Source organism: Rhipicephalus microplus, chromosome 7, assembly GCF_043290135.1.
Source record: "Rhipicephalus microplus isolate Deutch F79 chromosome 7, USDA_Rmic, whole genome shotgun sequence".
Lineage (NCBI taxonomy): Eukaryota > Metazoa > Arthropoda > Arachnida > Ixodida > Ixodidae > Rhipicephalus > Rhipicephalus microplus.
The window spans coordinates 60,542,935-60,564,064 of record NC_134706.1 but is presented as its reverse complement, the minus strand read 5'-3'; positions in this window follow the sequence as shown (position 1 = coordinate 60,564,064).

Here is a 21,130-nt window from a genome sequence, read left to right as displayed (position 1 = left end):
ATAGATGTGCCGGAGTGTTTGTGCCCTGTTACGGGAATGGTATGAAGCTTTTGTGCTCTGTACATGCTGTAAATAATTTTTTTCTAAACAGCGTACTGAAGCGCTAGTCCGTGTCCGTATCGTGATTTGTAGAGTACCAAGTACTTTGAATCGTTACCCAGTTTTTCTACCCCCCCCCTCCCACTCAACCCACACAGCTTTACAGCTACTGATTCCGTTTAGGGAATCAGTAACCGTCAAGGGTGGATACTTAGCTGCACGTCGTGCTGTCAGTGTGAGATCCAAAAGACGGCTCTGTGCTCCCCCATAGTAGAGTACCATGTACTCTAAGTCATTAACCACTTTTTCTAAAGACACAGTTATAGTTGCCTTGGGACGGCTTTCAGCTCTCCCATACTGGAGCACGAAGCACATTAAATCGTTAACCACTTTTTCTAAACACGCATGTTCTCTTCTGATGAAACATTTCGGAACTGCCGGGCACACGGGACGGCTTTATGGTCTCCTATAGTAGACTACCAAGCACTCCTAATTATAAAGCACTTTCTGTAAACACACATTTGTATGTCTCATTTGTTGGTACATTTGTATTAGTAGTGCAGTACCAAATACTCAAAATTGTTACCACGTTTTTTAAAACCATCACTATGTCAAAGGGGACCCCTGATAGCTCTTGCATAGTGCGTTTACTGCTATAAAACATTCACAATCTATTCTGAACATATTATTAACGTTAAATCGCGCCTGGGAGAGCTTTTTGACCTCCCTTAGTGGAATACCTCGCACTCTAAAATTTCGATTATTTGTTCTAAACATGCATGTAGTTTTAATGGTGCTCATTCGCCATTTCATAATCTGAGGAAATCTCCTGAAGGGGAGCATGCATAAACCAATAATCCCCGTATTCAGAAACGTTCCTTGACTTAAACTTGACTTCCTACCACCTTCGATGCAGAGCGCTTTGCAGATGCACCTTGAAGTTGGTGTTCTATTATTTAGCGTTGCAGGCTTGATAAAAACAGTCTTTGGTAGCCCACTGAGAGTTTACGTGAAATTTTGTTAAACTTTCTACTAAGCTGCTGAAAGGCTTCCTATTGTACAACTTATATAGTCCGCTGACATTTATGAACTTTGATATGCGGTGTTCACCGTCCTAAAAGAACTGAAAGTTTACGAGAGACGCCGTAATCAAGGGCTCCGGAAGTTTAAACCACCTGGAGTTCTTTAACGCGCACCCAAAGTCGAGCGCGCGAATCTGCAGCATTTTCGCTTTTATAACATATATGAACGTTGAACTGACAATTCTACACACTTTAAGTGTTCTTTACATCGGCTTCTGCCAGCATTGTAAAACTGGTGCACTAATATGATTACTAAGAACAAGCCGCACAAATCATGCATATAGTAAGTGCGCAAGCTTTGCTACAATTTTCTCATTCTTGGCTTGCGATGAGCTCAGAAAGTAAACTGCAGTACTTGATTACACCTTTCAAACCACTTGCTCACTTCCTCTTTACTAAGTTTCAAAAAGCTCAGGTAATGTCCAATACCTTGCCTATTGTATATTTATTACATACATTAGGGGATCGAACCCTTGCAGTACACATCTCACTCCCCACATACATATGTTCAATATTTTTAGCGACGTCTTAACATTACCTAATTGTTTTAAAGCACAAGTGTACGCACTTTTCCATGGAACTCTTGGCAGGCTCACGGTATAACCATGTCCGCAAGCGCTCCGCTGTTGTCAGTGCTGTAGTATTGAAGATACGTGATTGCTTTTACACATTCCCGCTTGTGAAATGCTAAATTATTACAGGGGTCTTTCTAGTTACTATTATTTATGAATTGCAGCAACTCGCCAGCACGTTTCACAGTGAATCACAGAAGGACAACGTGTGCTTTCGGCCCCGCAGCGCCACATCATTAACCTATATAGTCATCAACGCTACTGACGCACACACCAAGTATAATAGCAACGCATGCAGCATATGCCTATACTCGTAGCCTGCATTTTATTAGTTCTGAACCGGCTTTTAATGGATTTACATCTGGTATACGGCGTGACCACCTTCGCTGCACACGCAAAACAGCCCATTTCAGAGCATTTCAGCCATTTCATTCTAGCGCGTTCCAACCTGTGCAAGGTGTTGAGTCACCGTGGCCTCTTCCCCTTACACTCTCTCAGCAGTTATGTGATGACACCGGGCAACGAAATCATTTGATGACATTGGAGAACGAGAACCCACATGGTGCGGCGTGACGCAGCGTTGAGCCAGCGTGGCGTGCTCCAACAGGAGTTCGCGACGAGTAACAGCTACAGAAAGTGCAGTGAATTCATGGTGTGCTCCAATTGCAAGGACGCGTGAACAAGTGCCCGCGACGAAGATTCGACCCATGTGCTGCTTCGCATGTTACTAATGGTTCCGTTTAGTGGGATATGGTGTAATCTTTGTGCCACACTCTATGTTCGGTGTCTCAATTTCTAGCTGAAAGCACACAGTGTTCCTAATATTGGGCCGCACTACAAAGCTTCAAAAGTGGAGATCCGAGCACGGTGGGACACTCGACTTGCAGAACAACCGGCTTTCATTAATCCGCAGCGTCTCGTTAAAAGAAATCGTTGAGGCGGGGTTTCAGCAACGTAAGCGGCTTTGTTCTCTAATGATCAACTTGAACTCTTGTTTACCGGGCATGATCGGTAGAATTTTTTTTTCATAATGAGGCGTCGTTATCGCGGAATCAATTTGCGAAACTGGCAAAGCTCTGGCTGGTTTCACTTTCGTCATGGTTGCAGAGCGATGTTCTTGCGCAATGAGCGCCGGGATCATGCTCCTCTTTAGCATCGAAGTAAGCAGAGTAGTCAGAGGTGCTTGCTTTGTTGATAATTACGAAACGGCGCCGTTAAGCAACACGAGAACACGAGGGAATACACAAAACAAAAGCGGCAATCTCTCAAGTGAAGTTTTATTCACAAACGCAGAAAATAAATCTGTACACACATGTGGCTTTACCCAAAAAACAAGCACGAAAGAAAAAAAACATACAAAAAGAACAAGTAAAAGTAATATTCCCATTTAGGTGGCAAGCTCACCTAAGGCTTCTTTTGAATAGGCATACCACGGGGCTGGAAACGATATTACAGTTGCGCTGAATTAGCTCATATATGCTCAAACTTTGAAAAATTAACAAAACTAATTTCTTTTCGCGAAATAATTGATTCCAGAAACTTTTATTAAAAAACTCTTTCAAACAATGGTTTTTCAGCCGACCTATAATTAGGACACTAATATTTGACACATCACGAACAAAAAAAAACAATTACTTTTATCACTGTCATGCGAAAGTTACTGCACACCCCATAACCAAGGAACAATGAACAAAAATATCAGCAGCATTGAGAAGAATACGACTCTATATTACCTATATTTTTTTTTCACGGTATGATGCTAAGGTAGAGTGTACACGAAGAGGGCAATGGGCTTACTCCACAGCTACTCTGACGCTTTTGGAGTCACATAAGAGAGATGGCGCCACAGGCATCTTCAATGAAAGCTTCCCCTGCATAAGCTGCTCGCCGATGGCCGCTCTTAAAAGTTGGAACGTGAATTTAATTGATATTTGTAATAAAGTTGCATTCTTTGACTGCCCTCTGATTGCATTAAGAGCTTCTGGTGCTTTCGCTTCACAGTGTTTTCTATTTCTTTCGCGATACAGCTTCCCAAAAATTAGTCCGATGGCAGCCGGCGCATTCTCCTTCTAGTGCGACGCATCTAACGCTTTGTGTGTGTGTGTGGGTTTCAGAGGGTGTGTGCTTGAGTTTGTAGACTATTCCTGATAAGCACTATATTTGTTCAGGCCACATCGTGTTTCCTCGAGTGTAACACCTCGTCGAAAAGGATGATGTATCCCACAAATTTCATGGTTTGATACAGTAACCAAACGTACGGTTCATGCTGTGTAGACCGAACCTAAAAAGAACTCGCAACAAGATTATGCCCGAACTTTCACGACATAAATAGAAAACAGTGCACGTTCACTTCCTAGATAAGCTTTAACATGCCGGCGTGCTGGCCGGGTTCGCGCCTTTATTATAAAGTGAAATCGTAGTGCTTAAATAATTTTTGTTCCGCTTCAGTTTTAGACCATGGCACAACAGTTTTCTAGGGGTTAATAATAATCATAATTATGCAGATACACGCAGGTTAAACATTTGTAGAGCGACATAATGAAAAACTAAATGAAAATACACACGAAGCTTCTGCTCCTGACATGAAGCTCTTATTTGCAAAAACTGAAATACACCATCTAGCCACTGATTTACACACCTTATTCATTTCATGTGTGACGGCTCATTTTCCGCTCCTTGGCCCTCTGCCGCTTCCCTGCCTAATTGTCAGTGTTCAGTCATTTCAAATTGAATGAAGACGTGTGACAACGTAAAAAGTAATTGCTTTCGCTTTGAGGGTAGCTGCATGCACACTGCAACCAACTTCAATCGAGAGTCTGCGCTGACCAATTGCCAGTATGTGCATAATGCTGTCAGAGTGCAGCTTACTCTGAAAAAATCATACTGTGAAAATATCCTCGAGCTTTTTCATGAAGCTGTACAGCTGACTTTATGGATGAAGGAGGCCTCCTCGGTCACAAAAGTTGGTCAGCTGAACAAGTTGAAAACAGCCTCGGCGTGGTTAATGGGTGAGGTATGCGCACTTTTTTTTCCATCGATAATATGCACAGACTAAGTGGAGTTCGCAAACTGCGTTGGTGTCTTCCAGAAGCTTGTCCGCTCTGTGCTGGTTCTTCTCGCATTCTTTCGGCCTGTTTTCATCCTTCAGGATGCCAAACAATGACAGGTCCTGCTTATTCTTCACGAACACGTTGCCTGTTAGACACCCAAGCGCCTAACAGTGGTTTTGCCGTTGTGGCGGCATGGTTACGGTATGCACTATAAAGCATTTGGTCATCTTGCGTGGTGCGTAACGCTCAAAGCTAACGGCAAAAACTCGGCGCAACAATGTCCACAGCCACACAACGTGGCTCAAACTCTGTTGCTTTGCAAGACTTGACCGGCTCACAACCGGCTTAGCTGCAAGGTCCCTCCCAAATTTCTTTCATTGATGGCGATGCCAGCGCCGCCGCTCGTGCGACTAGAGAACCACAAACGTGCGACATTTCTGGAGCCACCCGTCTTCATACCCTCCGCCGGAGAGTGAGCCCACTGCCCCCTTCTTGTACACTGCAGCTCAGGTACACGCACGCGAAATAGCCATTTTCTCTCTGCAAGCACGTGGGTATTCGTAGCCCAGAGATCACCTAGACTTGCATGTAATGAGGACGGGACATCTAAAAACACGTTAGGGGGCGCTACATTTTTTACCGAAGAAAATATTGAATTAGGCTGCAAAGTTTCAGCGTCCTACATGTAGGACACTGGGCATATGTGGATTACGGTTCCTATCTCAACTGTTAGCACTGAGGGACCATGACAACGCCTGCAAGCTCGATTTCTTACTGGGCTTGCTTCGTTGATAACGGCAGGTTCGTTAACTGCTGAGCTCGGGATAATGTAAATAGATTTTGTTCAGAGTGTGAAAGAACTGTGCTTAAAAAAGCGTTTAACGGTATGTAACACTTGGTACTCTACTATAGGATTTGTTCCGTGGTACATGTGTACAAAAGGTGGTAACGATTTGGAGTACGAGGTACTTTGCTATGAGAGAGCCTAAAGCCGTCCCGTAGGCTTCACACTTGATGAGGCCCTGTGTGTCTAAAAAATAGTGTTCACCGATTTTAAGTAAATCAAACTCAACTATGAGATTCCTTCTTTACGAGTGAGCCGTCCTGGGGAATAAGGAAAATTCATTCTCACACAAAGAGAAAGTTCATTTTCTCACAAGCAAACGAAGTGGACACCAAGGTGCCGAACAAAACAAAAAACAACATCAATGTGCGCGACAAGGACTTGCGCGAAGGGCAGGGTCACGAAAAGGCTTTAGCTTAGGCGCTATACAGAGAACAGAGTGGCACTCACACATTCAGAAAACCCAATTGCGGGAACGATGTGGTCATACGTGAAAAGCCTGGCACCAGCGAGGGTAGGGAAAGGCGGAGCTCAAAGTTGCACCGGTTACAGGCGTGTTTGCATGCGCCGTTTTTCAGTAACGGACGCTCTCTGGACTGTGTGCTCTTCCGTGATTGATAAGCCAATACTCGTACGGTGATCTGACCTGTAAACGCAGTTACTTGTCATTTTTCGTTGCCACATTTGGTATTTTCCTGGATTTGCACGCATAATCGTTGCTGCTGCCATGTATGTAGAATTCAAGTGTTGCGTTGATGAGCAAGTAGACGAAGCTCCGACTCCTGGCACGATGTGATTGAACAGTAAGGATAAAGTAATGCCGCATAAGAAAGAAAGAAGGATAGAAGAAACAAAGAAATAGAAGAACGAAGAAATAATGATGGAAAAGGAGAAAAGAAATGAAGAAAGAGAGAAAGAAGGAAGGAAGAGGGGTAGTACAGAAAGTTTCACTTGCTACCAATTTTACGATAAGTCAAGGGCACCTCGAATATTATATGCCGCATGTCTCACTTCTCATATGTACCAGTCACGATTCAGCTTTCTAGGTAGCAGAGGCAAAGACGACAAAATGTTTTTACTACTCTAGAATTGCAGACAAACTATCAAAACTCCAAGCAAGCTCTCTGAAGCTATAATGTAACCTCAACGCAGCGGCGGCTCTGATGTCCAAGAATTATTTATTGAGCGCGGCATGAATTTTCACTGTCAAAAACAAAGAAAACGAACTCTGCGTGGCGTACTTCAATCATTTTATCAATCTCGTTCCGCGATCCATATTCCCTCAGAATGATGTCATTCTCACTTTCCTAAATGTTCGCGACATACAAAAAGCGCAACTATAAAATATTCTCACACAACCAGCTAGCGCTGTTGTCGCCAAGCGAACAGTATAAAATGCACTAGCCGTGACCTACGCTTGTTCGCGAGAACTCACGTCGCACCATATTTCCTTCGAGAAAAGGGGATACACTGCCAGATCACGCCTCCATCGGACGCGTTGGAGGAATAGCATCGGGACGAATTGGCTTAGCAGATGTGAAGACAAAAGTAAGAGGTGTGAGCTGTGTCAGTCATGCACGCAACACAAAGAAATCAAGGGTGTCGTGAAGAATACGAGAACAAAGCTCCTTTTTACGCCAAAGAACACAACAAGAAACGCTTGGGTATGATCCGTATAACTGAAAATGGCAGGCCTTAAAGCAACGGCTTTATGCTGACGTAAGCTGAGCTCTAAGGAGCGCTGACATGACTAAGCATAAATCTATAAGGGCGGCAAATGATGTTAGATCACTCTCATCGAGCATGAATGAGCAATAAGGCATAACAAATTATGAAACTGAATGCCAAGAGAGCAAGAAATCCCGGCCTCAATGATGAAGACAGCATTTGTAAGGAGACCGGAGTTGCCGCTGAAAATCAAGAAACTTGATTTAGTTGCACTAGCTCAGCCTAGAACTTTTATGCCCTGCTAAGATCAATAGCACTGTCCATATTTCTAAACCAGCTCGATGGATGTGAGAGGTTTATTGTCCCAAAACCATCATATGAATATGAGAGATGCAGCAGTGGAGGGCTCTGGAAATTTCGATCACCGGGGGTTCTTTAACGTGCACCCAAATCTCAGCACACGGGCCTACAGCATTTTCGCCTCCACCTAAAATGCAGCAGCAACAGCCGGGCTTCGATCCCGTGACCTGCGGGTCAGCAGCCGAGTGCCTTATCTACTAGAAAACTGCAGCGGGACTATCATACTAGCTCCTTTCTTTTTCTTTCTTTCTTTCTTTCTTTCTTTCTTTCTTTCCTTCTTTCTTTCTTTCTTTTTTCCTTCCTTTATTTCTTTATTTCTAATATACTGCGCAAAGCTGCCTGCTAAGTGTAGTACTTCTTTTGATGCTGGGAGATCAGTGCGATAGTTTCATTGCTGCAGGCAACAACGATTGTCGTGCGTTCGCGTTCAGGCAGGAATAAAGCATGGGCAAGTTGAATGAAAAGTCAGTACTCTGAACAAACTATAATATCTTCATATCAGACATGGCGAAGCACTGATAAACACGCGATGGAGAGAGTTTCAGCAACCTGAAAAGGGCGTATTCAAGTGCACATGTGACTGACGCACCATCGACGGCCGCATTTCGGTGCGGTGGCCATCGACGGGTTTCTCGTGTCAGGCTTCAGATGTGTAGATTGTCGTTTGCTGCTTCGCAAAATGCTGATTATCAGTTCGTACTGTGTTACACTACGAACTGATAAGAATTGTTAGAGAAGTTGATGATTGAATGACTGCAACCGTTAGAGAAGTTGGCGCACAACGAACGCTTACAGCGGGCTATGTGAAGGGCGGTACTGCTGCTTCCGCTTAGGGTGTTGGGTGTCCCACGCAGGTCTGGCTTGTGAACGCGACAGCGTTAAAGAACTCGTTTCGCAGACATTCCTGGGTGAGTTTTGTCGTGGCTGTCGGTGGTTGGGGGCGAAAAATCATCATCTTGCGTGTCACAGAAAAGTCGAGAAAAATACAAATAAAACTAAAATATTTTCAGTCCTAGTGAGAATTGAACCCTGGGTGATTGCGTGGCAAGCTGGTGTTCTGCCATAAAGCCACGCTATCTGTCTTTGAGGAGCGAAGCTTCTTAAGCCGTGGGTGGTGTGTTCACGATGTAAGTAGTTGTAGGTAAAGACCTTTTGTTTAATTTTTGGAATGTCCGCTAAGTGGATATATTTGTAAATGATAGATATATGATGAAAAAAATGCGAGATGGTGGTACATGGAGTGTTCACTTACATACATACATACATACATACATACGTACGTACGTACATACATACATACATACATACATACATACATACATACATACATACATACATACATACATACGTACATACATACATACATACATACATACATACATACATACATACATACATACATACATACATACATACATACATACATACATACATACATACATACATACGAATGGACGGACAGATGGACGGATGGGATTTGTAGTAATAATAATAGTGAGGCTTTATTTTTTGCCGCACTTATGATTCACTCCATGGACATGTTATTTTTCCCTTACATCTTATTACAAATGTGGTTTACGTATACACATGCGTACCTAAGGCTGCTTCAAGAAGTATGCAATATGCATTAAACAACAAATTTTGTACAATAGTAATCTAAATGTGCAATTGAGCTGTGAATTTAAAAAAAACTCCAGAAAAAAAAAAGGTAAAATAACTGCTTACTCTTGGAAATTCAGTGAAACTAGCATTCCCACATCACAGATAAACACACGTGTCCTGTGTACAAGCTTCACAGTACAGCATGTAATATCGTTTTAATATTGCATTTTACAAGTGTACATTGCCATGGGGCATAAGAACATACGGTTATCATAAGGAATTCATGGTTTAAAGCCAGCCACCCATCACAAGAGGACCACCTCTTACTGGGCGCATATTCTTAGGACCACATAGTGGATGCATATCAAATTCGAAAAGATTTAATGCGCATAACTGCTCGTGTTTTGAAGCATGCTACCCCTGACACAGAATGCAGTCATTTGTAAACCTTTCACTGACACAAGCAACACTCAAAGTTATCGATTACGTCGTAGTAATTCATAATTCAAGATTCTCAAGTAGTAACACACAATAAATAGTGTGCCCCAAGTGTTTACAGTACGCATTTTGGACCGGATATAGCAATCAACTCTCAAAGCCAAAGCCCATTTTGGAGTGTGTAGAAGATGTGTTGAACTATTCAGAGTACTTGTCACTTGGTATTCTACTATAGGAGACCAGAAATCTGTGTTCAGAAACATTTATTCTCAAGACAGTGTAAATCAAGTAGCCTTGTACAGAATAGAGCATGAACAGGCTCACAAAATAGGCTTTTTAGACATACGTACATTGTATCTTGAACAAAAAGCGAGAATCCGTGGGTTTAAAAAAAAGAGGGTAACGATTTAGAGTGCTAGGTACTCTACTATGGAAGAGCATAAAGCCGTCCTGTGGTCCGCACACATAATAAGGCCCTGTGGACGAAAATTTACAGCACTCACAGTTTTAGTCCCAACAAGTTAGGGCTGTCTGACTCTGACTAACGTCTCCCAGAAACAAACTATGCCTGGAACGTCGCTCTCTTTTCATTTGGAAGTCTCTTGCCAGCGCACAATCTCTGAGGCCATGTCTCCTGCCGCGTGTTACGACCGGCCACCGCGTAAGACCGCTCGCTTCCGTGCCGCTCAGTCAAGTGACATTTAGGAAGTATCAGAATAGCGCACCCTGAGTCCTTGCGGTGCGGTCGCTGCTACTGTGCATGCATCGTAAAGCCAGTCGCCGCTCGCGGCCCGCCCGCAAAAAAAATCCAAAATAGCGGCCGCGTTTGCATCCCGCAAACGCTGATTAGGAGACTACGTCAAAGCGATTGTGCGTTGCGGTTTGCAGAAGGGCAAACGCTATTTAAAACTCACATGACGCCCGCAGCGCCAGCAAACGTTAGTCTAAAGCTCCCTGTCACCGTATCGCTTGGTCATGTGATATCACGGCTGCTCGGAGGCAACAGTGAGAACACTGCTCTGTTCTAAGGGGCCTGCCGCCACAGGCACTGGGCCGCGTACCAAAGGAGGAGAGTAAAATCTGAGAGTAGAGCAGCATGTTCGCGGCTCACGTTGGTATGTTTGGAAGACGAAGGATGAACGGTTTAAATCCCTTGGTACTTAAAATGGAAGCATGATCCAGGCAGCGTTATCAGGAGCGGTTGCTGTGACTTATCAGCTCAGGCACAGATATCTCTGCCTCCGTCACGGTACAGCCCCACAGTTCTGTCGCTGGTTTCATTTCGGAAACTTCAATATCCTGGCAATTGTTTTTCATTATTCTCCCATTGCTGCTCTGTCGCACCTAATTAGGTTAACAGTAGCGACCAACCTTTATTTATAATGTGCGAACTCTTTATTATCCCCGACAAAGAGGGCTTGCGTTTTGAGTAGAATCTAGCCATCATGATTATCTTTTCAGGAGGAGAGCTGGTGCGCCAGCAAGAGATTCCACGGCCGAGAGAGAGGGTGAGAAAAGTAGGAGACGCCGCTTTTGGCAGCATGGCGGCGATTCGGAGAGACACCCAAGATTCTCTCCACCGATCATTCGTTTGTAGGTTCGCTAAAGCGGCAGCACATGTTGCTTCCCAAGAAATTTGCGGGACTCGCTTGGTAATGGTGGTGGTGGTCAAACATTTAATAACCCTGAAATGGTTTCAGGGTGGTGACTAGATTGGGTTGTTATTAGACACCTTTCCTCACAGCACTAGGTTGAACCCCTCTTCCGGAGCTCCATTGGCAAGCAACGGCACCCGCGTCCGTTGAACCAGGGCCTGTTGGGCCTTCAGGTCCTGACAGCCGAGCAATCCACCTCACAGTCCTCTCTCGCGGAGTTGGGGTCGTGGGGGATAGATAGATTTCATTGGCATGCCCAGACTATGTGGAATGTGTCAGCCAGCTCTGCACAGAATTAGCACCTGTCATCAAGGGATGAATAGGATTCCCCGCTGAATGGTTCTGTCATCCGCCATCTGCGTTGCCAGCGTAGCTGTCGCTGATAAGCCCACCGTCCACGATCTTCTGTCGCCGTGAAACTCTCGCCGAGCGGTGCCTCGTCGTCGGACTTTTTCGACCATGCACCCGATCTTTCCTATCTCTTCTCTGTTTTTTCTGTCGCTCCTGTGCAGCTAGTGCTCTCTTCATTATTTTTCAACTATTCTTTTCATCCGCTTCTGCGATCCCCTACAAGACACTGTACCATGTCGCCAATCAGGCAGACAAAAATTAGGTGCCTTTTCTGTTTATATAAGAACCACACATTCAAACATCCGGTCACTTGAATTGTCACTTTGTAACACCGAAGCAGAAAGCTTGTTATATACCGGGTGTTCAAAATTAAGCTTTATGATTTTTTTAAAATTAGGCGCTCGAAGGCACGTGAGAACCACTTGTGCAAATAAGTTAAGCGGCCAGGGGGACAGAAAGTTAGATGATAATTATCGCTGTCAGCAGCCCAATTAACTAAAATTTAATAATTAACTTTTTACTGGCTGTGGTAAGTTGGCATGTTTATATTGAAAAAATGTAGGCAGTGGTGTTTGTACACAGTTTCAGTTGGAAGATTTTTTCTAGCACGCCTGTGTTCCGAGATATCCGGCTCCAAAGTTTAATTGTCTTTCGCACGATTACGCATGCAAGAGGGTGAGGGTCCGCGCAAAGCTCCTCCCTAAAGTGACGCATCTGTTGCGTGTGGTGTTTAGTGTGTGAAGAGGGTGGAAGCGTAGGCATAGGTGATAGCAATTACCCTTGCCCTCTTCGGCCGGCGAAATCAAAATGTGACAGCGCGGTGCGCCATGAGCCTTACGCATGATCCTGATGAACGCGATAACAGGAGACCATTTTTCGCGACGTTTTTTCGTGACTTTAGATCACACTGAGACATCTTCTTGTGAACGCGTTAGCAGGACCGTCCTGCACTAGGGTGCCTCCGGTTAGAGCACAGCGTCTCTGCATTGAAGGTCTACCAAGGAAATCCACGTGGAGTCCTTTCGAGCTAATATGGCTGCTTCTGGCGTGAGGTATTCTACCAAAGTAAAAGTAGACGTGGTGCTTGCAATGGCTGAAATGAATGGCAACGCTTCGTTAGCAATGGAGCTTTACGCGTCTCGCCACCCACACCGTCCCCTTCCAACAAGGCCCACTTTCACAAACCTGTTTCGACGCTTCTGCACAACAGGCTCTGTCCACCTTCCGAGACGGACCAGGAAGGCAATCGTCGATGAAGACTTTGAAATCGACGTTGTCGCGTGCGTAACCTCGATGCCAGAGCTCAGCATCCGACAGATTGCCGATCAGTGCGGTCGCAGCATCGGAACAGTCACAAATGTTTTAAGAAAGCACAAGTTCCATCCATATCACGTTTACCTTCATCAGGACCTAAATGAGGCGGACTTTGAAAGGCGAGTTGACTTCTGCAATTGGGGCCTCATCAAAACTGATCAAGAAAATGACTTTTTGCACAGAATAATTTGGACTGATGAAGCTCGGTTTTGCCGAAATGGAAGTGTTAATCTTCACAACGCCCATTATTGGGCACAAGAAAACCCACACTGGCTGAGGCAGCACAAGCATCAAGTTCGCTGGAGTGTGAATGTGTGGTGCGGCATACTCGGAGACAGGATCATCGGACCTCACTTTTTTGAGGACAACTTGAACGGAAAGATGTACACAGAAGAAATATTAGGTGTTGTCATTGATGATCTTGTCTGCAGTCTTTCCCTGAATGACCTGCGCCAAGTATGGTTTCAGCACGATGGAGCACCACCACATTTTTCTACCAGGGCGAAGAACTGGTTGGACAGACGTTTTCCACAACAGTGGATTGGGCGCGCAGGAGCGATGTTTTGGCCACCAAGATCACCTGACCTTTCTCCGCTCGACTTTTTCCTTTGGGGCTACGTTAAAGATCGAGTTTACGTAACAGAGCCCAGCGATGTTAATGACATGAAGGACAGGATAACATCTGCCTGTGCGAGTATTCCTGCAGAAGTACTGCGCCGAGTCATCGAGTCGACGCGACAGCGGTTCATGCTTTGCGTTGCTGCCGAAGGCAGGCATTTTGAACACTTTTTGGGGCATTGACGTCTTGAGAGGTGAAGAGTTTCGATGAGATTTGTGCATGACCGAAATATGCTTATGTAGCAGCAGGAAATATGCGTTAGCAAGGATAAAACTGTTTCAGTTATTATTGGTGGAGTTGTTGCTCTTGTTTCAATAAAAGTTACAGTACTCGGACATCAGCAGTCACGCTATTCGCGTAGCCCAGGCAACGACCACGCATGCTTCTCTAGTGATTATTACGCACGCGCACTGGCATCCAGATTCTCCGCTCGCACCATTATCTCGGCATGGTATCTGCCACTATCGTTAGAGGCTCTGCAGTTGCGTGTTACGACACTGGTTGCAAGCGTTCTTCGATTTTTGATTTCGACGGCCGAAGAGGGCAAGGGTAATTGCTATCACCTATGCCTACGCTTCCACCCTCTTCACACACTAAACACCACACGCAACAGATGCGTCACTTTAGGGAGGAGCTTTGCGCGGACCCTCACCCTCTTGCATGCGTAATCGTGCGAAAGACAATTAAACTTTGGAGCCGGATATCTCGGAACACAGGCGTGCTAGAAAAAATCTTCCAACTGAAACTGTGTACAAACACCACTGCCTACATTTTTTCAATATAAACATGCCAACTTACCGCAGCCAGTAAAAAGTTAATTATTAAATTTTAGTTAATTGGGCTGCTGACAGCGATAATTATCATCTAACTTTCTGTCCCCCTGGCCGCTTAACTTATTTGCACAAGTGGTTCTCACGTGCCTTCGAGCGCCTAATTTTAAAAAAATCATAAAGCTTAATTTTGAACACCCGGTATTTTGGGGGACAGTAAAGAACCACTTTTTTTTTCCGCCTACAGGTAAGGAAAGAGGTGCTTAAAGCTAAGGACTGACTCCTATAAGGCTGCGTGACACGGTTGAAGACATGAGAGGTGCTCGCTCAGGTAGCGCTTGGAATACAGAACCGATTTCTTTAAACGCTTACGAAGTCGATTGAGCGCAGGGTGAAGGTGCATCCACTTCATTTCGCCGTTGCTTTACAGCCAAGATCACCACGTCTCATCGAAACGCGTACGTCAAAAATTGGCAGATCCAACGTACGGTGGGAATAGGTGATATGCGCAGCACGAATGAGAAATGCCGATATGTCACTTTAAAGTCAGCCCAACGTTACGAGGTGGAGGTAAAGACGACGTACATGACTTCCGTGCCATGATTGTTATGTTTGGATGTGCCGTCTACCTGTGTAACCTATTCACGTCACGTGATGCCAAATTTAGTATATGTGGAGCTAGCGAAACGGCTACGAGCACGCTATCAGCGTGGTGTGTTGTGATGTTCTTACATGACACGCGTGTCAGGATTTTCATATTTGCACCAGTCATATATTTCGTCATCCATTGACGTCATGTACCACCAAATTTGGTATATGTTGAGCTAGCAAAACGGCCAAGGGCACAACATGAAGGGCCCAATATACTCCAATGTAGCGTTGACACGCACGCACACTGGGAACAGCGACGCGACGTTAGCAAAACGCGAGCACGCTATACTCTGATGCAGGTGCGACCAGCTCCCGTCGGCGCGGCCCGATGGCAACCGGCGCGAAATGCGACATGCTGCATTTCACGCCGATGCGTTACCCAGACAACACTAAGTCTCCCTCTTCTCGTGACGGAGGGACGCTGGACGCTCCGAAAAGTGCATGCGTCAAAGCAACACAGTGCGGCGCGCGCCTGCGAGTATATGGCAGGACTGGCGCCTGACGTGGCAACGCTGGCGTGACGTCACTAAATGAACGCCGGCGAGCACGCGCACAGAGTCACGTCAAAATGTATTGGCGCCTTTACTGTGGCATGTAGTCATGTTATGACATGACACGCATCTCATGATTATCTTGTTTGCACCAGTCACATACCTTCGTCATTCACTGACGTCACGATTGATTGATTGATATGAGGGGTTTAACGTCCCAAAACCACTATATAATTATGAGAGACGCCGCAGTGGAGGGCTCCGGAAATTCAGACCACCTGGGGTTCTTTAACGTGCACCCAAATCTGAGCACACGGGCCTACAACATTTCCGCCTCCATCGGAAATGCAGCCGCCGCAGCCGAGATTCGAACCCGCGCCCTGCGGGTCAGCAGCCGAGTACCTTAGCCACTTGACCACCGCGGCGGGGCCACTGACGTCACGTAAACCAAATTTGACATATGTTGAAGTTAGCGAAACGGCTGCGAGAACATCATCAGTGTGGCTCGTAGTCATGTTGTTACATGACACGCATGTCGGGATTATCATGTTTTGATGTGTCATTTACTAATGTCATCTGTTCCCGTCGCGTAACGCCAAGTTTGGTACATGTGAAGCTAGCGAAACGGCTGCGAGCTCATCATTAGCAGAGCATGTAGTCATGTTGTTACATGACACGCATCTGCATCTAACGTTTATCATGTTTGCACCAGTATCATACCTTCTTCATCTATTCACGTCCCGTAATGCCAAATTTAGTATAGGTAAACCTAGCGAAACGTCCACCAGCGCATCATGAGCGTGGCATGTAGTCATGTTGTGACATGACACGCATATTATAATTATCATGTTTGCACCAGTTGAAAGTTGAAAGTTGAAAGTTGAAAGTTGAAATTTATTTCACCACAACGATACACCATGATTTGTCACATACCTTTGTCATCCATTTACGTTCTGTAATACCAAATTTGGTATATGTGACGCTAGAGAAACGGCCGCGAGCGCATCATGAGCGGGGCATGTACTCATGTTGTTACATAACATGCATGCCATGATTTTTATGTAAGGGTCTGTCGCTTGTGTTCTCCGTGCAATCATGCCATACCATACAAGTTTTGCAACAAGCCATGTGAACAAAACCACTACAAGAGCTGCAGGACCAAGAAATGTAAATCATGACATTCATGACATACATATCATGCGTTTCATGCTATGAATAGCGAGATAAGTTCTTCATACACTCACATTGTGTCACACCAAATTTGGTATTGATACCATTTTCGAAACGGCCAGGAGAGCTAAAAGTCGTAAGCGGCTAGATAGATAGATAGATAGATAGATAGATAGATAGATAGATAGATAGATAGATAGATAGATAGATAGATAGATAGATAGATAGATAGATAGATAGATAGATAGATAGATAGATAGATAGATAGATAGATAGATACGCTCCCATTCACCGAAGTTCCCAAAGAAATGCTTCGCATTTTAAAAAATGGCAGCATATCCACTGGGTGAATGATGGAGATTGGGGGCGAAGCATCCATCCGTCAATTCGTTCTTGCTTCCGTCCATCTATGCGTCCGTCTCTGTGACCGTCCATGCGTCCATCCGCCCGTCTGTGCGTGCGTCTGTTCGTGCGTCCATACCTGCGTCCGCGCATGATTCTATCCGTCAATGCAGCCATCCGTGCATCCGTCGATGCATCTGTCTGTGTGTCCATTCGTCCATCTAGCCAACATTTTAAGTACCACCATCTCGCATCTTTTCTTCATATATGCGTCCGTCTGTGTGACCGTCTGCGCGTCTATCCGCTTGTGCGTGTGTGCGTCTGTTCGTGTGTCCGCACGTCCATCTGTGCACCCGTCCCTGCGTTCGTCCATACCTCCACCCCTGCGTCCGTGCATGCGTCCATCCGTCCATGCAGCCATCTGTGCGTCGGTCCATGCATCTGTCTGTGTGTCCGTCCGTCCATCTACTCAACACTCCAAGTACCACCATCTGGCACCTTTTATTCATATATGCGTCTGTCTGTGTGACTGTCCGTGCGTCTATCCGCTGACCGTGCGTGCGTCTGTTCGTGTGTCCGCACGTCCATCCGTGCCCCCGTCCCTGCGTTCGTCCATGCCTCCGCCCCTGCGTCCATGCATGCTTCCATCCGTCTATGCAGCCATCTGTGCGTCCTTCCATACATCTGTCTTTGTGTCCATTCGTACATCTAGTCAACACTCCAAGTACCACCATCTCGCACATTTTCATCATATATTTCGCATATAGAATCACCGCCATCCAGCACATTCTAAGGCCTCAACGAGAGGTGGCACACGCACACTTTCTTACGGCTTGTGATTCTTGTCTACTTCCCACCTTTAACCACCTCGAATTCATGGTACAGACTAGTTCACTGTATTCATGACACTGCGGCCCAAGGCTCGCTAAAACCTTTCCAAAAACAAGGAGGTTACGGCCAGTAAATATAACGTAGCAACCTTTTCGTGTCAGATAATGCTCAATGTACATGCCAATGGCTGCTAATTGGGAATGAGAAACAGGAGAATTCGGCTTTTAGTTAACGCGCATGCTGCGAAATTTTTATTGTTCTACAACGCATTGGAGAAATCTCCCACCGGCACCACCTTGCAGGTCAAAGGGTAAGACTGGTTACGAACTACGACTGCAACAAGGGACGAACGGGTGCCGCTTTAAGGAGCTTCGCCCCTAAAAATGCGAAATCTTTGCAGTGCCCTGCACTACCTTGCTTGCACTGTCTCGAAACGATATATCTGCACGTAGCTGAGGGTACGTGACTCTCAGCTAAACACGCGTATAGACAGTTTCAAGCTTGCAAACGTTGTACCACAAAAATCTTCCGGTCGCCTCATTTTCCAACTACTAACGTCAAAACTGAAAGCTTGTTTTTAAGCTCTTTTCAAGGGTAAGAAAAACCTTTCTTTCATGTATCACACAATGGAAACGTGCGTGACGTACAAAGGACTTTTTTATAGTTTTTATCTAGCTGTACAGAACAATCAATTGAACATAATGTTGCAAAACAAAGGAAGAAATTATAGAAAATAAGCGGGCTATTTTCTGAAGTTCTTGTTGTCCACCAATGATAATTAGGCTTTGGACGAAATGAGATGTCATCAAGCGCCCGGGTATGTAAAGAGTGAATGGGTCCATAGTGAGAGCGTGAACTGTACGTCGGAGTGAAGAATGGCTTTGTGAGAGAAATCGAAGAAGACGTAGGTTTCCATATCCCCATTTTCGGCACACTCGCGGGGGTGCAGCGAGACAAAATTTTCTTTCACGTAGGCTAAAGCAGCTGCTGTTAAATCAGCAAAAAAAATCACATTATCGACAATGACGTCGGTTCTTGTTAAACACGAAGATATATCGAATTCTAAAAAAACGTCTTTGGTTTCTCTTTAAGGCAAAGTAGCGACAGCTTCACTGACACAAGCCACTTTAACTTTATTGATTGCATTGTAGTAGTCAACAATTTGGACTTCTCGAGTAAAATCATACAATAAAAAGTCATTTGGAGTGCACGCTTGCGATAGGATGCGCTATCACGTTCAACTCTTACAGGCAAAGCTCAAGTGTCCTCCAACTATTCTTAGCCTTAAAGCATCAAACATTGGAGTCTGTCATACTCAATATCTTAGGCGGAAATGTTGTAGGCCTGTGGGCTCAAATTTGGGTGCATGTTTAGAACCCCAGTTGGTCGATATTTCCGGAGCCCTCCACTACGGCGTCTCTCGTAATCATATGGTGGTTTTGGGACGTTAAACCGCACATATCAATCAAATACTCGATATATTAATAATATGTAGCGTTTCACATTCCTAAACTACGGCATGATTACAAGAGACATTGCACACAAGGGCTGCAAAGTAACTGAAAGAGGAAAAAGAAGAAATAAGCGCCGTTCCGTTACTGGCTCTCTCTCAATGAAGGACACCGCAGTTCTGCGCACGGGATGGGGGTAAGGTGGGGTTAAGAAGGATAGGGAGGAAGAAAAGAGATAGAGATACAGATAGGAGCCGAGACCCACATACGGAAATAAGGAGAAGATAGGAAAGATGAACACGGTGACAAGAGTCCGAGGCACCACTTAGTGAAAGCTCCTGTAGGCGTCAGGGGATAGCGTCGGGCGATCCAGTCGGCCAGAGCTGCGCTGTCATCGGAGATCGCGGGGGAACAACAGGTCGGTACGAAATCCAGGGAGGGCTCCAGATCTTTTGACCATGAACACTCGGCGGAAAGGTAAGAATAAAAAAAAAGTGGCAAATTCCACGCACAGTGAAAATCTACGATATCCGAAGCACGATGAGGAAGGTTGATATGTTACTTCAAAATGAGCCCAACGTTACGAGGCAGAGGTAAATTAGGCCGTACATTACTTCCTTGTCATAATTATCATGTTTGAACGTCTTATTTACATTCGTCATCTATTCACGTCACCTGGTACTAAAATTGGTATATGTGGAGCTAGCGAAGCGGCCACAAGCGCATCATGAATGGCCCAATACACTCCGACGGTTCGCTGACGCGTGTGCACGCTGGACACAGCAACGCTGCGTTATCAACGCGAGCACTCTATAATCTGAACGCAGGTGCGACCGGCGCGACTAGCGTTTGTCTGCGCGGCCAGGCGGCAACCGGTGCGAAATGCGACATAGTGCGTTTCGCGCCGATTACGTTACCCAGACAGCACTGTTATTAGAGAGTTTCAGTACTGCGGAATGGTGCTACGTACGCATCACACAAGCGCCTTGCGTTACGTGGCGTCCTTTGCCACTAATTGGCTTTTAGTACGCCGTAGTTCCCGCGTACGTAACGAGCGTGAAGCGTGTTGCGTCATCTGGTAGATCAAAACAGAAGTACGTGTTGTTGACAGCCATAGTGAGCCAATCCAAGTGTTATAGCAAGATTAGAGAGTTTTAGTACTGCGTAATGCTGCTACGTACGCATCACACAAGCGCCTTGCGTTACGTGGCGTCGTTTGCCAATAATCGGCTTTTAGTACGCCGTAGTACCCGCGTACGTAACGAGCGTGAAGCGTGTTGCGCCATCTGGTAGATCAAAATAGAAGCACGTGTTATTGACAGCCAATGTGAGCCAATCCAAGTGTTATAGCCAGATTATGGCCATATTTTAAGCCACAGAGCCGGTCGGTGCTTGCCTTCGATGCCGCCATTTTGCAAAACGAAGTCTCGCGCTGTCGCGAATTTGTTCGAGAGCGGCGCGATCACTTCATACGTACGCACGCACGCATCTCATGCGTGCGTACGTAGCAGCTGCGTACGTAACGCGATACGTGCGCGTTGCGGTCTGCGCATGCGCACTACGCAGAACGCGGCGTCCTTACGCACGCAACGCCGCCACGTACGCAGCGTACGCAGTGCTAAAACTCTCTATTATGGTCATATTTCAAGCCACAGAGCCGGTCAGTGCTTGCCTTCGATGCCACCATTTTGCAAAACGAAGTCTCGCGCTGTCGCGAACGTGTTCGAGAGCGGCGCGATCACCTCGTACGTACGCACGCACGCATCTCATGCGTGCGTACGTAGCGGCTGCGTACGTAATGCGATACGTGCGCGTTGCGGTCTGCGCATG